At 48.8% G+C, this 21,189-nt stretch overlaps 1 pseudogene; it reads right to left on the bottom strand.

Moving 5' to 3' along the window:
• LOC8073598 overlaps window positions 1-1,366 on the bottom strand; it is a 54,643-nt pseudogene extending 53,277 nt beyond the window's left edge.

Genomic DNA, 21,189 nt, shown 5'->3' on the forward strand with positions numbered 1-21,189 from the left:
AGATTCTTTTCAGGGGAACCCACTGGCTCCATCAATGGGCAAGACTGCAGTGGTACGATGATTATCGAGATCAGCTGATGCTTGCATGCCAGCATCTAGAGACATCGTTCTTGCATATCGTTACTTTAAAAGGATGGTTGTCGAATAGGTCTATTGGTTTTGTTTAGTCAAAAAACTTTACTTTATTCTTCTGTGTGGGTGGTTGTAAGACTACTTTATGGCTCTTGTGCTGGCCTACCGGCCGAACATTGTAATAATTGGTCTGATTCTGCCCGTTGTTAAATGAAACCATAAAGTATCTTTTATCTAAAAAAATATGACCCAACTCTACATCCATCAACCTTCCACTTGGCACATGCAGTTCACACCTTCATGAGAGGAGTTTAAGACACATGTAACTATATGAAAGGAGTTAACACCTTTACACTATGAACACGAAAACATTGTTGGCTGTTGTTTCTAGGCCTCAATGACAAGCCTACTTATTCATCATTTATTCAAAGCATGAAAAAAAAAACATGTCTGGACAATGGGCTTCCTAGTTGTATTGTGATCTATGAATGAATCGGCAGGGAGTCATAGTTACTGCATGCTTACCACATCTCCTTCTGCACGCCCATCAACAAGCTTATCTCAGTAGCAGCGGCTGATGCCGCCTTGCTGATGGGCTGATGGCGCTGCCCAGGATCGACTTTGCTAGGCTAGCTGAGCGCTGTCTCCGCCATGGCTATCTCCGGTTACTCCCCAAATAATCCATGTCGCAGTTCTCCGCGATCACACTCGAAGTCTGAGGCTCAAAAAAAGAAAGAAAGCATCAGTACAAGCACTGAATATCTTCGATTCAGTTGTATAGGTACTTTTTATGTCTTCTTTCTTGAATAAAAAAATCCTGCCAAGGACTTGCAAGTTGGGATAGTTTTTTCTGTCGAAGAAGGTACAGTATGTTTGTATGTCTGTTGTTCTATATGAAAAATCAGTAAATACCACAAACGGGAGGGACATAGCTGGTGACGTTAAAAGATACAGGTACAAACCAAATCAAATGTCAGATCATCTAGAGAACTGCAGAAAAATCCCTAGGTCAAAAAAAAGAGGACTGCAGAAAAAGGGTTTCACTTACTCAAACGCGCCCTCTGTGATGATTTCTGATTCGGGAAACTTGATGTCCGAATTGAAACCCAGAGAGTTTTCAGGGAAAGCAGGAATGCTCCTGGAACACTGAGGACTGAAAACCCGAGTGTTGACAAGCCACGGAATGCATGGAACAGTGGGAATAACCTCGCTGCCGTCCCTGAACAAGGCATCCACCACCTGCTTAAGATGCTTCGATAGGCAAAGGCATTTGCGTGGTGCTAACCAGCTTTGTTAGCGTGCGAGGCAAGTAGCTAGTAGGAATCTGATGCTTGCCTTTGGTTTTTGCCTTTTCTCTACCACTGAAACCTTCCACTTTAAGGCCTGTTGGGCTTGGTGGGTTTAGGAATCTTGAACTTAGAGACTTAGAATAAATGTCTTCTAAGTAAGTGGCATTTTAAGTTAATAAATGAAGAGGGGCCTTGGAAAAGCGTGCTCAAGAAAAAATATCTGAAGAACAAAACTTTGTCACAAGTAGTAGAATATAACCAGGCGATTCACAGTTTTGGGCAAGAGGAAAATTTAAAGTTAACAGTGGTCAACAAACAAGATTTTGGGAGGACCATTGGGTAGGAAATGAGACTTTGATGCTTAAATCACCTTTGCTTGGCCTTGTTTAGTTCCAAAATTTTTTGCAAAATAGAAATAGTACCCATTTTGTTTGTATTTGACAAATATTATCCAAACATATACTAACTAGACTCAAAAGGTTCGTCTCGTCAATTCCGACCAAACTGTGCAATTAGTTTTTATTTTCGTCTATATTTAATACTTCATGCATGCGTCTAAAGATTTGATGTGACGAGAAATCTAAAAAATTTTGCAAAATTTTCTGGGAACTAAACAAGGCCTAATTAGAAGGAAGAATACCATAGTTTCTCAAGTACGAGTACAGTAGCTTTAAACGTTCTGTTCAGACGAGCTTTGACAGGTGAGGAACTCATAGAGTGGCTTTGGTGTCCTCTATGCTTTCAATTTGTTTAAAGAGTAAAATACATTGGCGACCCTTTAACTTGTCGCCCTGTGCCACTTTGGTCTATAAACTTGTAAACGCTAAAAAGTGACCCCTGAACTTGTCGATCCGTGCCACTTTGATCCATGAACATGTAAATACGAGAATAACACCAGCTGCATGGCACTGTTCTGCCACGTGGCCGCCTCTGGTAGGCCATGCATGGCACCGTTTATGGTGATGATGTCAGCACTTCTTTTTAAATTTACGAAATTGATATATTTTTATTCGTAGCGCCAAATATATCAAATAATATATCAATTTTAATCGCTTCGTCGAGCTCTTTCTAATGGTGTACTCCGTTTTGTTGTTTGAGATAGTTTTATTTAAACATTTTGTACAGGTTGATATCATCATAAAACATCTATAAATCAATTTTCATAATTTTTCAATATTTATTTTGGCCTACAAAAAATCATAAAAGTTGCATTATTAATTAAAAGAGATAATTTTAAAACAAGCAAAAATTATTCGTTTTCTAGGTTTCATATTTTTTTTCTAGGCAGAGTACATTTCATATTTTTCATGTAGATGTACTAAGTGCAATTTATGTAGCTCTGAAGAGATTATTCAATTGATTGTCATATGACAAGGTGCATCTGAAATGCAGTGCCTACCATTTTTAACATTCAGCCTCCTACTAGTGTGGCTCATTTGTTTGGTTCTTGCCGTGCCAGTTTCTCAAAAGCTTAGAAATCAAATTTTAACAGGTGCTACTGCCTTGTGTTGGGCTATATGGTTATGAAGAAATTGTGCTGTTTTCAAAAGGACTACTTCTCATTCATTCTTCGCAGCTGTCTAAACTCTAAAGAGGAATATAGAACATCACTAGAGGAGGACAGCCGTTTGTTGGAGACTTTGGTGATGGAATTCTTCTACAACTTTGGATAGGATAATCAGAAAAGAATGGATGCCTAAGCTTTGTCTCCTTTTTTGTTAGTTAACTTTATTTATCTTTAAAGTGGAATTTGGTCTAAGAACTGTGGGTCCGTGTTATTTGACTATACTCATTCATTCCTGAATGTTGGAGGCCGCAATATTTATATTTGTTAGTTTAAAAAAAGAGATCTTTTACAATGGCTGGGAACATACCTTGGTACGGGTTCTTTCATCTTTTTTTCTAATTTCTAAGTAATTAATTCAGAAACATATTATAGTGGGTATTTAATTATTGTGCCTTGGCACTCTGGTGCCTTGCCTTGCTGCCTTCCTGTGCCGCTCCAGCCATTCTATACAGCGGCTTGTCACCTTCCTGCGCCACCCGGAACTCCGGCGCCATCTCGGCCCTCTGGTGCAGCACCTCGTCAAGTCTATTGCCCCGGCACTTCGTCGTCGTCTTTCTGCTTTGTGCTGCCCTGGAGGCTGGAGCATGAGAGGTTGGTGTTCAATGGTGTCGAGCTGCACCAGGGATGCGTGGGCCTCGGCCATGTCGCTGCTGGTTCGCGTGGTGCGCGACGGGAGTGGCCTGGATCGAGGCGAGGATCGACACGGATGTTGGATATTTAGTCATTTTACACCATGCATTATTCCATAAAAACGATAACCAATATACTAACACAAGTATTACACTAGCAACAGTTTCATAATTGCTACTCCTACTACTTCCATCAAAACATTTTATGCAAAGTAATAGAGCTACAGTAATAAAATAAAGCGCATAGAGAGTATTAGCATTATACCCTAGCGTGGCACTTCCGGTACCCGCGGAAAGTGAGCCACCAGTCATGTTGACGTCGCTACCGCCTCCTGCGGTGTTGTCGTTGGTGACGTCATTCCCGGCAGCAGGGGTACTTCTGGTACCGACAGCCATCACAACAGCAGCAGTTGACGAAGGTGAAGCAGTCGCAGTCACGTTGGGACAACAGGAAGCAGTCGCACCGGAAGGTGCTCCCAAAAACTTAATTTCCCGCCTACCCCGAGCAGAGTACGCTTGACGGGAGAAGTTCCGGAGGCCTGCTACCAGAGACCTCTGTGCTCGCAGAGGCTCTGGTCGGAGATGCAGCCCAGCACCTCGAGCTCAAAAAAAGGTGGCGGCTGGAGAAGGGAAATGGACACACAAGAGATGAAACCCTAGTGTGCAGACAGGGGCCTTTATATAGGCACGCCCCTGTCGGCTTCCACCCAAGGGGGAATGAACCTGGACAAGGTGGTTGGGAGTTGGCGGTTGAGCAGCTGGCGGCGGCTTTAGGGTTTCCCCTTATGGCCGTTGGACTGCGGCGGCGGCTAGGGTTTCCTCTCGGTTGGGCCGAGTGGCAAAACCTAGCCCGGGCCGGCCAACGCCCACGGCCCGACGCACGCGGGCGGCTCGGCTCGACGGCGGCGCGCGTGTGGCTTCCCGGTTCTCCTCCTCATCTTGTCTATTGGAGCATCCCAAGGCTCACTATTTAAGTTGATAGCCTTGCTAGTGATTAGTCCATTTGGTACTAATCACTTTTGCATCTAACACTAATTGTGTGCTTTTGAGGTTTATTGAATTATTAGAATGGGCTAGGCCCAATTACTCTAACAACGGATAGGCTGACGGATTACTTGGTCGCCAATGTGGCTGACGAGGCCTTGTTTACATTCAAATTTTTTTTTGATTTCGGTACTGTAGCACTTTCGTTTGTTTGTGACAAATATTATCCAATCATAAACTAACTAGAATCAAAAGATTCGTCTCGCAATTTACAGTCAAACTGTATAATTAGTTTTTGTTTTCATCTATATTTAATGTTTTATACATGTGTCATAAGATTTAGTGTGACGAGAAATCTTAAAAACTTTTTAGTTTTTGGTGTGAACTAAGGCGGCGGCGGCGGCCAGCCGAGTCGTCCGAGCTACTGTCCAAGACTTTTTCCGATCATACCACCCGGATCAAGACTTTTGGGTTGTTATTGCAATCAGTACTGCTAGCGTCAGGACGTCCGATCCGGGCGCTAGCGTCCGGACGTCAGGACCTTCGTACCGTGCTTCACCTCTTTCGCACAGAATCACGCTCGCCCCGCTTGAAACAGGAATAGAGATCAGAACCACCCTTCCCCTCCACTTCCCAACGTATTTCTGACCCATGTTCGCTTCCATCAGTACGTCTCCCCCACATGCCCGTATCTCGCACCCCCACACCTCATCCTCGATCTGCATCCCCATTCGTTCGCGTTGCCCCCAACCCTGAAGTAGCACCCCAACCGCGCCGTGCCCTCAAGGCTTCGACGATGCCTCTGCTCCGCAACACGCTCCTGTCCACCTTCCCCAACGCAACTCTTTTTCCAACTACAACATCGATAAACATGTACTGCAACATCAAAAAATATTTACTACAACAACAAAAATATCTACTGCAACATTGGAAAATATGTATTACAACATCGAAAAAGCATACACTGCAATAACGAAAAGTTTTGTAATGCAACATCGAAAAATTATGCTGCAACATTCAAAAAAAAGTATTGCAACATCTCAAGCAGTAGTACTGCAATATTACAAAAACATTTGTTGCAACGATCCAAATTAAAAAAATCACATTGCAACATTTGAAATCATCTGATGCAACATCTGAAAAAAAACCATTGCAACACGGTGAGATCTGACCCGAGAACTCACGGTAACTTTAGGCACCACCGCATCCTTTAGATCCAAAGGAGGAGGAGGATGAAGAGGAGGAGGAGGAGGAGGGCTCAAATCCAGACAGGAGGAGGGCTTAGATCCCAGATAGGAGGAGGAGGAGCAAGCCTCAGATCTAGATCCCAGCACGCCCTACCTCGTCACCTCGTCGGAGCCGCCGTCATCGTCCTTGTCTTCGGTGGAGGCGTGGGAGCCGAGTCGCAGGGAAGAGCGAGGTGCATGGAGGTTCGCAGACAGGTGAGCGATGGAGGGAGCAAGGATGGGCGGGCGCGCAACGAGCTCTCATGCACAGGTGTAGTGTCCCTGTCCGGGGATGGCCTGGAGAGCGCGCAGCAAATCGGGCGGAGAAGAGCGAGTGCGGGGAGCAAACAGAGTGCGAGTGCGGAAAGAGCACGGGGAAGAAAGGATGAGCAGAGAGAGCAAAAAGGGAATAGATATGTGTGTATAGAAAGCGTAGATGAGCGACGACTTGGTTGAGTTTGTGCGGTTCCGTCCGTTCCGTCCGGACGCCGTTACGTATCATTACCGTATTGCAAACATAAAAAGAAAAACGCCTCAACATACCACACTTTTTTTCCGAAGTTTATCGGGCACGAGCCACGTTCACGTCTTTAGCCTTATTGTGTGTTCGATCATGGATTGACTTGTGGGCGCCGCCAATCTCACTCGTGCCATTCACCGCTTTTTTTTCCCCACGCTGCTCTGTGCTGCTGTGACCGTCTCCTGCTGTCCAACACTGCTCCTCCTCTCCTCGACATGAACTCGCCGTCTCACCCATACAAAAGACCAAAAGCTCAATCGCGCATGAGCCCTGTGAAGTCGACCCTGGTCCATGAAGGAACATGGTCGTGAGAGCCAGGTTGTCCATGGGGGTCTTCTGGTCCGCGGCTGTTCAGACGGAACCTACCGTCCGGCAGTTCAGCATCAAATTCAGGTTGTCCATGGGGGTCTTCTGGTCCGCGGCTGTTCAGACGGAACCTACCGTCCGGCAGTTCAGCATCAAATTTCTATTGCTACATGAGATTTTTGGAACTAAACAAGGCCTCTTTCCTTCACTTCATAGTACTATTTCTATTGACCGTCTAACCCGCGTCAGTAGCAGCAGGACAAGCGGACAAATGACATGCTATCCCATCATCTACTCACCCACACATACAAATCACTTTTTAACAAATTAAAAAAATCATAACTCCTAAACCAAACATCTAAATTAAATTACAATCACACTATCAAATTTCTTACAATAAAACCTTCAAAACAAGATCTCACATGAATATATTTAGATAAAATTTTATTAACGAATAATTATCTTAAGAAGATAGAACATTTTCTTTTATTGAAGGGAGATGATGTTCTAGGTTTAGAAAACAATATTCCGTCTTAGTAAAAAAATATTCTGAGTTTACAAGAACAATATTCTAGTTTTAAGTTCATGATATATATAGGCAATGTATGCTATGCAAACTGATTTCGTGCAAACTTGATTTAAGGCCACAAGATTCTAATCTGATAGTTTAAGTGGGAGGTGGAACAATTAAGCACTTAAACCCTCCCACCACATCATCTAATCTATTCATTTTCTCTACAACCAAAACGTCATTACGTTGTTTCTTTCCGTCCGTCGCCCGTCCCCGACTCCCGTTGGTTCCTCTTCCCTTCTCCGATCGGCCATGGACGGGAGAAACCCTGGCCATGACGGACAGCCGCAGCCCTGGCCATAGACGCCCTCAGCCGTGGCCATGGATGCCCGCAGCCCTGACCTTCTCCTGCCCGCCGCCCTAGCCCCCAAGTGCTTGCGCCGCCACCCCATGGAAGAAGACCAGGAGAACGACGCCGCCCATGGAGATCGCTATTATGGGTACATGCTGTCAAAATTTAGAGAGTAAGTATGCTCCTCTTCATTACCAAAGTTTAGAGAGTAAACATTTGTAACATTTTTTTAGTATTGTGTCAATGATGTTGTCGTGCATGCTCCTGTTCATCTGTAATAGCAGAGAAGGCCACTAGCCTCGGCGTTCGTCCGTCGTGGCGGCTACTAGCCCTGGCCATGATGTTGCCTTGGCGTCCCTCCGTCGTGGCCAGGGCTGCGGGCAGGAGAAGGCCACGGCTGAGGGCGTCAATGGCGGCCAAGGCTGCGGCCACAAGATTTCTCCCGTCCATGGCCGATTGGAGAAGGGAAGAGGAACCGACGGGAGTCGGGGACGGGCGACGGACGGAAAGAAACAATGCAACGAGTTTGGGATGTAGAGAAAAAGAATAGATTAGATGATGTGGTGGGAGGGTTTAAGTTCTTAATTGTTCCACCTCCCACCAAAACCATCAGATTAGAATCTTGTGGCCATAAATCAAGTTTGCATAGTTTGCATATGAAATCAGTTTGCATAGCATATGATATATACACACATATAAAGTAATAAAATCTAGAGCAATACATAAGAAAAACAATAAAAGCATGTAATAGAGAATTTTTTTAAAAAATATCACGTCGATACTTTTCAGACATCCTAAAATATACTATAGAATAACACACACCATAGAACATTACTAAATGTATTATAGAACATCATATATATATATATATATATATATATATATATATATACATACACGCAAACATCACTGAATATATCATAGAACATCACATGTATACTAAGCGAATATCACATAAAACATTACGTATATATATATACTATATGAAGAACACAATCATCATTGAATATTATATGAACACTACGTAACCATGACATAACACAATATAAAATATTAAACATATATTGCGTGAATATCACATATATAGAACAAATACAAAAGTAAAAAAATTTATTAAAAAAATTAATTAGAGTAAAGCGACTAAGAAACATACAACATAATTATTAACAAATGAAAATAATAAATATGTAGAACACATAAAATAAATGAGTACCTTAAACAAGGATTTAAAAAGTTACAAATAATAATGAAAAAATCACATAAAAGAAATATTAAATATAAGAAAAGAAAAGGAAGGTAAAAAAGGAGGAAATAAATAAAAGAAATATAAAAAATAAAAATTGAAAAAATAACAAAAATTAAATAAAAAAAGAGAAATAAAAATGAAGCACGAAAAAGGAAAAAATAAAACAGAAAATAAAAAAGAAAAGAAAAGAAAAGAAAAGAAAAGAAAAGAAAAATAAGAAGAATAAGAAAAAAAGAAAAGCAAATAAGAAACTAATGTAAGTACCTGGTTGGGTTAGATCTGAAGCTTGAAAAGAAAAAAAAGAAAGAAAAGAAAAGAAAAAGAAAAAGAAAAGAAAAGAAAAGAAAAGAAAAGAAAAGAAAAGAAAAGATGAGAAGAATGGAAAAAGAAAACTAAATGGGAAACTAACTTACCTATGATCCCGTAGCTTCCGTCGTCTGATTCCTGCCGCTGATTCCCGCGCACAGTCCAGCACGTCATCGGTGGAGGGATCGGGTCCGGACGCTCGGACCCGATGATTCCCAGAGTTTGCCGAGGGTTGTTAGGGTCAGACTGTTCAGACGGAATCCACAATCCGACAGGTTCCCGCTCAAAATTTTCCATGTCCGCATTCCAGCGCGTTGTTCATCTTGTTTCATCACGTGCAAAATTTTCCATGTCCGCATTCCAGCACGTTGTTCATCTTGTTTCATCACGTGCAGGTATAGACGAACTGTTTTCTCAGTGGGCTATTTCTTGGACAGCATAATCGGTTCTGATGCATGCACGGACGGCTCATGCACAGGAGCACATGCATGTCAGCAGCTCTCATACATACACACAATAATTTCTAAACAAACTAAAAAAGTCATAACTAACACCATCAAGTTTCTTGCAATAAATTCTTCAAAATAAGACCCCACATGGATATATTTAGATAAACTTTTAATAACGAACATTTATCTTATGAAAATAGAACATTTTGGTACTTCAGCAGAGACAATGTTCTAGGTTCGAATAACAAATGTTTGTCGACGAAAGCTAGTCGGCAGTCTACCTTGGGGTATACCCACGGTAGTAGTTTATCGGTAGACGGTGCGCAAACTACGAACTCGATGGTGACGCAAGACACGGACAAGCTTTTTATCCAGGTTCGGCCGCCGAGTTGGCGTAATACCTACGTCCTGTGTCTGGTTGTATTGGATTGTGTTGAGAGAATATTCGCCCCCTAGGGGGGTCTCTTGCCCCTCATTATATAGTCCGGAGGGCAAGGTTACAGATCTAGAAACTAATCCTAGTCGGTTACAATTGCCATAGATAGTTCGATATCAATTTCTATTCTAACCGACTAGAATCCTGCTTGATCTTCACGGCTTGTTCCCTTGCGCGAAACTCCAAGCTGTCGGATCAAACTTTGAGCTTGTCTCGTAATGGGCCAAGTCTCCTGGCCCAAGTCTAGCCGTAAGGGTATAGGGGTTTATACCCCCAAAGCTAGTCCCCGAGCACCATGTATTGTGAAGTAACACGCCATCTTGAGTTTCTTCGACCAATGAAATTTTGACATCTTCAATCAGCATGAAATTCACCCAGACAGTTGCGACGGTATTTTGACCAAATCTAAACATATTTGATCAACATTGACATCGAAGAAGCCAATTGTTCGAAGAATGCATGGTGCTCTTGAGAAAAAATATTTCCTTTCCGGTGAAGTGTGCCCACTTTACTTTTCTGAAAAGTACGGATCCTTAAAAAAGCAAGCATATTCACCGCAAGGTGAAGTGTGCCCACTTAGTCCCCGAGCCTGGTAGTAGGTGACGTAGGCACGTGGTGCCAGGGTCAAAAGAAAAGTCCTCAAAGAAATTCTGAAACTGAGATGCATCGCCAGATGCATCGTACCGATGTAGTCCCCGAGCTTGCTGGAAGGCGAAGTATGAGCCTTGTAGCAAGGTCTAAAAAATTGAATTTACCAGTCCCCGAGCATATCATGCTCGTCTGCAATTGAATAGACTAATCGACCAGTCCCCGAGCATATAACGCTCGGTGGTCGGTATAGTCTCCGAATTCTCAAATTGGTGGGCTGGTCGACCAGTCCCCGAGCGTATAGTGCTCATTGGACGCCGGAATTTTCGAAATTCCAGGCTGATAGACTGGGCGACCAGTTCCCGAGCATCAAGTGCTCGGTAGTCGGTGCAGTCCTTCAGATCCGAGTTAATAGACTGGGCGACCAGTTCCCGAGCATCAAGTGCTCGGTGGTCGATGCAGTCCCCAGATTGTTGACTCTCTGCCACATTTGTCTTCTTATTTTTGAAAAGATCTTTCCAGTTAAAGTTGACGTGACGAGGCCTCCTGACGGGGTGTCAGATGGATGCATGAAAAGTTGTGCCTGGCAACTGTGCGGCCACCCTTTGCATGGTTTGAGAAAGGGAACCATCAATTGGTACGAAAACTCCGCCGCATTAACTGTTTATAATCATTGAAAACCGAAACGCCGTATCCACCGCATGGCCCGCCCACTTCCCGAGAATACGGGAAGTGGGGGAGGTGGAGTTGCGGGTTATAAGGGCTCGACAGATCCGCCTGTACTACTTACCCTGCCATTGCCTTCAAGCCTTCCACCTTTGCCTCCTTCAATCACCCATATCTTCATAACTCAAGCCCACTTCCTCACCTCCAATGGCGAAGAGCGATTCCAAGAAGAGGGCCGAACTGATGGCTAAGGAATGGAAGAAGTCCCGCAGCACCGCCAAGTCCCTCGGTGACCTCGTCGACATGGGGCTCCTGCACAGCTCGGAACTCGGCGGCTGGAGAGCGCCGGAAGGAGAAAGCTTCCCCGACCCCCGTGCCGGTGAGATCGTCGTGTTCGAAGATTTCATTAAAAGGGGCTTTGGGGTTCCTGTTCATCCTTTTCTTCAAGGTCTCCTTTTGTATTATGAGATCGGGATTTGCAATCTGCACCGGAACTCAATTCTCCTCATCTCCACTTTTATCCATCTGTGCGAGGCCTATGTTGGCATAGAGCCGCACTTCGATCTCTTTCGTTATCTTTTCTGCTTAAGGAAGAAGGGAGCAGTTGGAGGCTCCAAGATTGCAGGTGGAGTATACCTCAATCTTTGGGACGGGATGAAGAACCGGTACCTGAGCTGCCCATGGAATACCTCTCTTACCGAGTGGTATAAGAAATGGTTCTACATCAGGGAAGAGCCGGGCAGCTCCACGTTCTGTGACGTAGGGTACATCCCCGAGAAGAGGATCAGTTGGACCGACCGCCCAGAATTCGACGGACAAGTAGCAAGCTTGATGAAGCTGATCGACTGGTCGCGCTTGGACGGGCTAGGGGTGGTCGGCAACTTTGTTTGCCGCCGGGTGATGCCCTGCCAGAAGAGGGTGCACTCGGCGTACAAGTACGCCGGAAGCCAGGACCCGACCAGGATGAGGCCTGAGGTCCTGGAGAAGGAAGAGGTGCAGCAGTTGTTGAACGAATTGTTCAACTTTGCTGACGGGGGCTTCATCCGTGGTAGTGATCGGGTGCAAGCTTTCAAGCTGGGACGACCGGCCCCTAAGGTGATGTCCTTTACTTGACTGTGACTCCTTAGCATTAGTTATATCATCGGATGCTGACTTGTCCGTATTTCTCTTTGTAGATCGGAGATGTAGACAGGTACGCAGTGTATGTATCACTGGCGCCTGGGATGGAGGATCCCGCAAGGGAGGATCCGCCGATAGAGGACGCTGCACGGTGTAATCGGTACACCAACAGTGAAGAGGACCAGGCCCGTCCCATCCCGACCACCGAGGAGAGGGTGGCGGGGAAAAGGCCAATGGCGATAAATCCTTCGCCTGCGGCGACGCTGCCAGCGGAGAGCAGCCAAGCACCGAAGCGCCGTCGGCTCGTCCGGATTACCGACGACGACGACGAAGAGGAGGAAGCCGCACCGTCGCTAGTCCGACGGCCTCGTAGCCGTCCAGACAGTGCGCCGACCACCACTGGTCGGGTGGCCAGCGATCCTCCTTCGCCGCGCGTTACAGAGACGGGAACCCAAGCACCAACCGCCCGGGCTCGGAGGAGGTTCACCACGACCCACCGTCGATCGGATCTGTAAGTGTTCGACTTACGTATTTTGGCGTTTTTTTTTGCTGAAAATGCTGCTTTGATTTTTAGCGCGGCGTCGGATGTCAACCCCGACCACGCCGCCGGACAAAAGGCGGCCGAGCCTGCTTATGCTGCTGGAGACGCGGCGCCGCAGACAACGGATCAGCCTGCGGCGGCAGCTGCTGCTACAGGCATCGAGGGAGAGTCTGCTCCGGCGAGTGCCGCGGCGAGCATTCCGCCGAGGGATGGGGAGGCAGGAAGGACCCCTCCCCCGAGTACTATTGCGGAGGAGGGGAGCAGAGTCCCGACTCCTCCGGCCGAAGAAGGGGGGATGCCGACACCGCACCGAGCAGGGGCTTCTTCACCCGTGGGCTCCCCTGGCCCATACCAGGGACCAGTGATGCCCTCGACCGCAGCCGGAGGCAGTGCGGCGAACGAGGAGCCCCAGGAGGCCTCCGATGACGACGTGGAGGAGGTACAGGGTCGTCCCCGTGATGGTCGTCAGCACATCTATGTGTGGCGCCAGCGCGGGGACCACTTTATTGGTCACGAGGAGCTCGTGGAGACGGAGGAGGCCGCGAGGGTAGAGCGCGCGGCTAAGCGCCTCGTGGACGAGGTTAAGGTAGGTAATCCTGTGTGTTGCTTGGATAATCTTTGTGCAGTGTTCCCGTATTCGACATGTGTTCTTCTTTGTTTTGCAGGGCGCAATGAAAACGGCGAAGTACCGGAAACGGTGCTTTGACCAGATCGAAGGGATCGTGGCCGAGAATAAGGCCTTGTCCGCGGAGGTAGACCGGCTGCGGTCGGAGGTTGGGGAGAAGGTAGCCGAGAAGAGCGCTCAGGAAGAGCGCTGTCTCGAGCTTACCCGACGCTTAGCCGACCAGTATCGGCTGCGAGAAGGTTAGTCTCGAACATTTGGGCGGCTGTGTGCGACCGCGTTATTTGAATTTGCTAATCTGGGAATTATTCGTGCAGACATGGAGGAGGAGGTCGCGCGCCTTCGGCAGGAGAAAGAGCAGCTCAGCCAAGAGCTTGCCGGGGCGCTGGAGGCCGGACGCCGAGCAGGGGAGGAGCTGAGCCGAAAGGACCAGGAGTTGTCTGGTAATACGCACCGCCTCCGTTAGTCGTCGTTTATCATTTTTTTTATTTTTGACACACTGAATCTAACATCTTGCTTGTCTTGCAGTGCTCAAGGTGAACGCCAAGAAGCACCTAGACGAGCTGGTCAGGGACCGGGACTCCTGGAAGGTCAACTGTTGTAAGATCTGGAAAGGAGTGTCCCCGGTCCTCGACTTGATCAGCCCCGAGCTCCCGGAGAGCCAGCCCCGCGTGCTGAAATTGACGCCAGTTGAAAAGGCGCAACGGGCGTGGGACTGGCTTCAACAGTTCGTGAAGGACGCTGGGGAGTTTGCTGGTGCGCACATCCTTAGCATGGTGCGCGCCCACTACCCCCTCGTCGATTTGACCAGGCTGGAGAAGGGGTACCCCAAGGAGGTCGGCCCGCAGGAGGCGGACGAGCTTCGGGGTGGTCTGCTGGGCTTGTCGTCGACGGTGATCGGCGACATCAACCTGTGCGGAACGGCCACTCCCCCCGACCAGCCAGGTTCAGACAGGTCGGCCAGGGAGCTGTCGGGCGCGTCTATTGCGGGAGATGGGCGGTCGACGCCTGCGGTCTCGACCAGCCAGGCGCCGGTGGCCCCGACCCCTTCGTCCGGGCAGCAAGGCCAGGCGGGTGATCAGCCCGAGCAGTAGGCCAGTAGGATAGTCTGTAGGAGTAGACTAGTGTCCGCCCGTCAGGGTGTTTATTGTAAACTTTGTATGTAAAGTTTGTAATAAAGTTTTGAATTTGTCATGACTACTAGTTTGAGCGCTGTGAAGTTGTCGGAGTGACGTGTCACTGTGCTTGTTTCATGGTCGTTAAGATTTTCCGTCGCAGAGGATATTGTTGTTCTTCGTCGAAAACTCTGCGTGTAAACAAAGTATAGCCAAAAAAGAAAAACTTTTATTACTGCCAACTATAAGAGACTTACAAGCAAAAGTTACTGGAATTTATGGATAAAATCGGCGCAGTTTGTCTATATGCCAGGAGTTAGGCACGCGTGTTCCGTCTGGATGCGCCAATCTGTAGGATGTAGGTCGTGTGACTTCGGCGACCATAAAGGGTCCTTCCCAGGGAGTGGATAGCTTGTGCATTCCTTCTTGGTTTGTTTTCCACCTAAGTACCAGATCGCCGACCACGAAGGAACGGTCCTTGACGTTCCTGTTGTGGTATCGCCTGACGGCCGCGAGATACTTTGCTGTTCGGAGACAAGAATTCAAACGCTTTTCCTCCATGCAGTTGATTTCGAGCTCTCTGGCGCTGTCGGCTGTTAACTGGTTGAAGTTTTCGATCCTAGGAGAACCGAAGGTTATGTCAGACGGCAGGACTGCCTCAGTGCCGTAAACCATGAAGTAGGGAGACACCCCTGTGTTCCGACTGGTCTGAGTTCGGAGGCCCCAGACCACAGCCGGTAACTCTTTCATCCATCGACCGGGTGCTCTGTCGTTCTCGGCATACAGCCGTTTCTTTAGGGCGTCAGTGATCATTCCGTTTGCGCGCTCAACTTGACCATTTGCCCGTGGGTGAGCTACTGACACATATTTTATGACTATGCCCCTGTCATCGCAGAAGTCCCAAAAAGTGGTGCCAGTGAACTGAGTACCCAGGTCGGTGATTATGCTGTTCGGGATGCCGAATCTATGTATGATTTGACTGAGAAACTCCACAGCCTTCTCGGAGGTTGCTTTGACCAGAGGCATGTATTCAATCCACTTGGAGAACTTGTCGATTAACACGAAGACAAACTTGAAGTTGCCGGGAGCTGGTTTAAAAGGCCCAATCATGTCAAGCCCCCAGCAGGCAAAGGGCCAGGATGACGGAATGGTTTGAATTTCATGAGCAGGTACGTGTGTCCTTTTAGCGAAGAACTGACATCCCTCGCAGTGTCGGACCAGTTTTTCTGCGTCACATACCGCGGTTGGCCAATAAAAACCTGCTCGGAAGGCTTTCCCGACCAGCGTTCTGGATGCGGCGTGATTGCCGCAAGATCCGGCATGTATGTCTTCTAGGAGCTTGATACCATCATCTTGGGATATGCATTTGAGCAGTACTTCGGAACTTGCGTTTTTTCGCATGAGTTTGCCGTCGACCAGGATGTAGTTTTTTGACCGTCGAATGAGGCGCTCGTTCTCTGTTTTGTCCTGAAAGCCTGACCCGTCCAATATATACTTGATGAACGGGGTACGCCAATCACGACCACTGGTTGTCGGATCGACATCGTCTATGAGCATTGCCTCAGCGAGTTGCTTTTCGACTGGGCCGGAACCTACGCTTGGCTCGTGGATGTCCTGGACGAAAATACCCCGCGGTATCTGGGCCCGAGATGACCCTAACTTTGACAACGCATCTGCTGCCTGGTTCTTATCTCGGACCACGTGGATGTACTCTATGCCATAGAAGTTGGTTTCCCATTTGCGAATTTCTTTGCAGTAGAGATCCATCTTCTCGTGGGTTGCATCCCACTCCTTGTTGAGCTGGTTGATAACCAAAGCAGAGTCGCCATAGACGTAGAGGCGCTTGACTCCCAGCTCGACGGCTAGCCTTATGCCGTGCAGGCATGCTTCATATTCGGCGACGTTGTTTGACGCCGGAAAGAGGATCCTAAGGACGTAACGTAGTTTGTCCTTGTTAGGCGACACGAACAGTATCCCAGCGCCGGCACCGTTGATGTTCAAGGATCCGTCAAAGAACATTGACCAGTGGTCGGAGACATCGGGAACGGGAGGTTCGTTAAGATCCGTCCACTCAGCAATGAAATCGACCAAGGCCTGAGACTTAACTGTGGTGCGGCTCTGGAACACCAGGGAAAATGGGCATAACTCCATCGCCCATTTTACGATTCTGTCGTTGGCATCTTTATTGCGCAGAATGTCCCCGAGAGGGAAACTGGTGGTCACCAAGACTCGATGGCCGTCGAAGTAGTGTTTCAGCTTTCTTGACGTTATTAGGATGGCGTATATGAGCTTCTGTATTTGTGGGTACCTGGCCTTGGACTCGTTTAAGACCTCACTTATGAAGTAAACGGGTCTCTGGACCTTATAGGCATGACCTGGTTCATCTCGCTCGACCACTATTGCTGTGGAAACAACCCTGTCGGTTGCAGCAATGTAAAGGAGTAGGTCTTCATCGGGCTGAGGCGCTGTAAGGACAGGTGGCGAAGTGAGAAAAGTCTTGAGCTGAGTGAATGCGGCGTCGGCTTCCTCTGTCCAAGAAAATTTTTCCGACGCTTTCAAGAGTTTGAAGAAGGGGAGGCCTTTTTCCCCTAGTCTTGAGATGAAGCGACTGAGGGCGGCCATACATCCGGTGAGCTTCTGAATATCCTTGTCATTCTTGGGTGGCCGCATGTCGAGTACTGCTTTTACTTTTGAAGGGTTTGGTCGTATGCCGTCACGACTGACAACGTTGCCGAGCAGTAGACCAGAAGGAACACCAAAGATGCACTTTTTGGGGTTAAGCTTCCACTTGAACCTATTAAGCGCTTTGAAGGTTCGGTCTAAGTTGTTGATTAGGGTGCTCGCGTCCCTTGTTTTTACGACCACGTCGTCGACATAGGCCTCGACGAGGTCGTCACGAATCTCATCGTGGAGGCACTTCTGGATAGCCCGTTGATAAGTGGCTCTGGCGTTTTTGAGTCCGAAGGACATGGTCGTGTAACAGTATGCGCCAAAGGGAGTAATGAAGGATGTTTTTATCTGATCGTCTTCCTTTAGCGAGATCTGGTGATAACCAGAGTAGCAATCCAGAAAAGAGAGGAGTTCGCATCCGGCCGTTGAGTCGACCACCTCGTCAATGCGAGGGAGACCAAAAGGATCTTTAGGGCAGTGTTTATTGAGATCAGTGTAATCAACGCACATTCTCCATTCATTATTCTTTTTGCGTACAAGAACCGGATTGGCGAGCCAATCGGGATGATACACTTCTTTTATGAATCCGGCTGCTAGAAGCCGTGTTATTTCTGTCCTGATAGCCTCCTTTTTGTCACGAGCGAACCGTCGCAGCTTTTGCTTGATTGATCTTGCGGTCTTCGAGACATTTAAGGAGTGCTCGATCAGGTTTCGTGGGACGCCGGGCATGTCTGCGGGTTTCCATGCGAAAATGCTCATGTTGTCCCTTAGAAACCTGACGAGCGCGTCTTCCTATTTTGGATCCAGATTGGCCCCGATGAGGGCCGTCTTCTCGGGGCTGCCGTCGACCAGCTGTACTTCTTTGTGCTCCTTGGATTTTGAATTCTTCCTGGCTGTCTCCTGCTCGGGTAATTGGAGCTGGTCGGGGGGCAGCTGCGCGGCTTGGGTCGCTGTTTCTGCCATGCGGATTGAGAGGTCGATTGCTTCGGTGATCTTGAAGCTCTCTTCTTCGCAGGTATACGCAGTGTAGACATTGCCTCTGACGGTTAGGACGCCCTTCTCCGTAGGCATCTTAAGGACCAGGTAAGAGTAGTGCGGGACTGCCATGAACCTTGTCAACGATGGTCGGCCCAGTATAGCGTGGTAGGTCCCGTCGAAGTCCGCGACCACGAAGTTGATGAATTCTGTCCGAAAGTGGTCGGGTGTGCCGAATTGGACAGGCAATGTTATCTGTCCGAGGGGCACTGAACTCTGTCCTGGCAAAACCCCCCAGAATTGGGCATCGTAGGGTTTTAGCTGTGCAGGAGATATCTTGAGAGCGGGCAGGCTGTTGCGGAAGAGGATGTCGATGGAGCTTCCCCCGTCCACGAGCACGCGCTCGAATCTGATGCTGTTGATGCAAGGGTCCAGGATCAGAGGGAAACGACCTGGCTCTGGGATAGCGGCCCACTGGTCCTTCCTGCTGAATGAGATCTCCCTGTGCGACCACGAGGGGAATTTTGGGTCTGCGATCAGCCCGTCCGTGCTGTCTATGTTAAGGCAGGCTCTCTTTAAAAGCTTTCTTTCTCGCTTAGATTCGATGGAGACCTTGCCCCCAAAGATGGAGTGGACCACGTCAGTGGGGCTGACGTATTGGTGTCGGGGGTCCCTATCTTGGTCTTCATCCTCGTCTTCGTGGTGGTGCTCGTCTCGCTTGCCATTTTTCTTAGCGGAGTTGTCTTGGGCGGCCTGCCGTGTATAGATGCTTTTGAGGACGCGACACTCTTCCATGGTATGATTAGACTTTGGATGTAGTTGGCACGGTCCCTTCAACGTTTTGTTGTAGTCTTCTTGGTAGTCCCGCCGCCCGTTGGGACGCTTTACCGTATTTACTTCGTGATCGTAGTCGCGGGGGCGCTTTCCTCTGAAATTGTCGCGGTTGTCGCGTCGCCGATCCCAACCTTCTCTGTGATCGCGGTTGTCGGGGCGGCGGTGGTTCCTGTTGTCGAAGCGACCGCGACCGTCATCTCGCCGGGGAGGCTGGTCGGGACCTCTCGCATCGTCTCGGATTAGTTTTTCTGCGTCGTCGGCGTCGGCGTAATTTTTGGCTGTGGCGAGGAGCTCTGCCACCGTTGTTGGCCGTTTACGCAACAACTTGTTCCTTAGCGCCTCATGGAAACGCAGGCCCTTGATAAAGGCAGAGATGGCCTCGTCGTGGGAAATCTTCGGGATCTTAAGGCGCATATCCGAGAATCGTCGGATGTAATCGCGAAGAGGTTCGTTCTTCCTGTCCCTTATCCTTTCGAGGTCATACTTGTTTCCAGGCTGCTCGCATGTGGCGATGAAGTTGTCGATGAAAGCCTGGCGTAGCTCTCCCCAAGAGTCGAAGGAGTCCTCGGGCAAGCCAAGAAGCCACTGATGACCAGCCTGGTCGAGTACTACGGGGAAGTAGTTGGCCATGACGTGCTCATCTCCCGCTGCTGATCGGACGGCGATTTCATAGAGAGTGATCCAGTTCGCTGGATTTTCCTTGCCATCGTATTTTTTAAGTTTTTCGAGCTTGAAATTGCGGGGCCATACGACCTGGCGGAGGTGTGAGGAGAACTGTCTTAGGCCCGGAGGGCCGTGCGTTGCATCGTACTCGATACGGCGCAGGTTTTCGTGGACTGCTCTCTCTGTGGCGCGCCTGTTGATGCGGTCCCGGGCATCTTTGGGAGGGATGTTGTGCCGGAGATCCCTGTGCTGGTTTACTTCTTGACCGCGTCTGCGGTTCTGCTCGCGGTGACCGTCAGTGTCCCGACCACCATCGTCACGCCGTGAATCTTTTCGACGGTTGTCGGGAGAGCGGCTGCGGTGACACCAGCTGGGAGGCGGTGAAGTCCGGCTACGATTACTCTGGTCGGAGGTGGCTTCCGTGTAAGAGACGTCCTGGACTCTCTTGAGCAGAGTGGCTGTCTGTCCCATTGCGGCGATCAGGTGTGCTCGGATGCTGGTCCGGACTCCCTGGCACTCAGGGGTATCAGGGAGCCGGTCTAGGTTAGCCATGGCGACAGCCACGTTAGCACTTGGCGTCTTGTAGACTGGCTGATCCCCGACCATGTCAAAAGCGTCGTTAAGATTATGCGGTGGAATTTGCTGTTGCTCGTCTGCACGTCGACGGGCGCGATCGGCGTTGCGCTGCTCGCGGAGTTGCCTCTGCTCATCTGTTTCTCCATCTACGACCGGCTCGTCGGCGCTGACGTTGAAAACAATATCTCCTCGCCGGGGGGGAATACCGGAAAACGAGGGAAACCCGGAGGGTGTGAAGACAAATCCAGGTCGTAGTCCTCGTCTTCGGTGTTTATAACTTCGGTGGGGACGGAACCGATGCTAGAGTTGGTGCTGGAAGCCTGGCCGTCCCGTAGTTCTTGGACTGTCACCATGTTGACGTAGTGACGATCGTTCCTTTTTGGCGGCCAACCCGCTTTGCTGAAAACGGATTGGATGTGCCGCGAGTAGAGAGAGGCCGAGTTGTTCAGGCCGCAAGGATAGTCTCCCTTCTTGAGCTTGACAGATCGTCCTGAGGGAGTTGAGGTTATCGTCAGAGACGTGCCCAGCCGTTCGTGTGTAACGACACGAGTTGGCCGACGGGATTTGAAAAAACCCGTTGGAGCAGCTTGATCAGGCTGACGCAGGATTCCGTCCACTAGTTGGGAAGCTTCGAGTAGCTTGGAATCAGCGCGATCGAGCGCTTGGAGAAGGTCCGAGCAGTCGATCTTCTTTCCCTTGTAGAGCGGGAGCGGTGGTCGGGCGCTCGGTTCCGCCACGCGAGTGGTCGGAGACGACGTGTTCTCAGATTGGATCTGAGTTTCTTTCGGAGCCGTGGTCGTGAGGCCGCCGCTGCGCGTCGTCCACGTGATCTGGCCGACGGTGAACGTGAGGCCTTCAGGCACGGCCGCGGAAGCTGGGATCGTGACCATCTTGTTCGCCGAAGAAGTTGCACGCACACCCCCTACC

The sequence above is a fragment of the Sorghum bicolor genome, chromosome 5 (genome assembly GCF_000003195.3).
Source record: "Sorghum bicolor cultivar BTx623 chromosome 5, Sorghum_bicolor_NCBIv3, whole genome shotgun sequence".
Lineage (NCBI taxonomy): Eukaryota > Viridiplantae > Streptophyta > Magnoliopsida > Poales > Poaceae > Sorghum > Sorghum bicolor.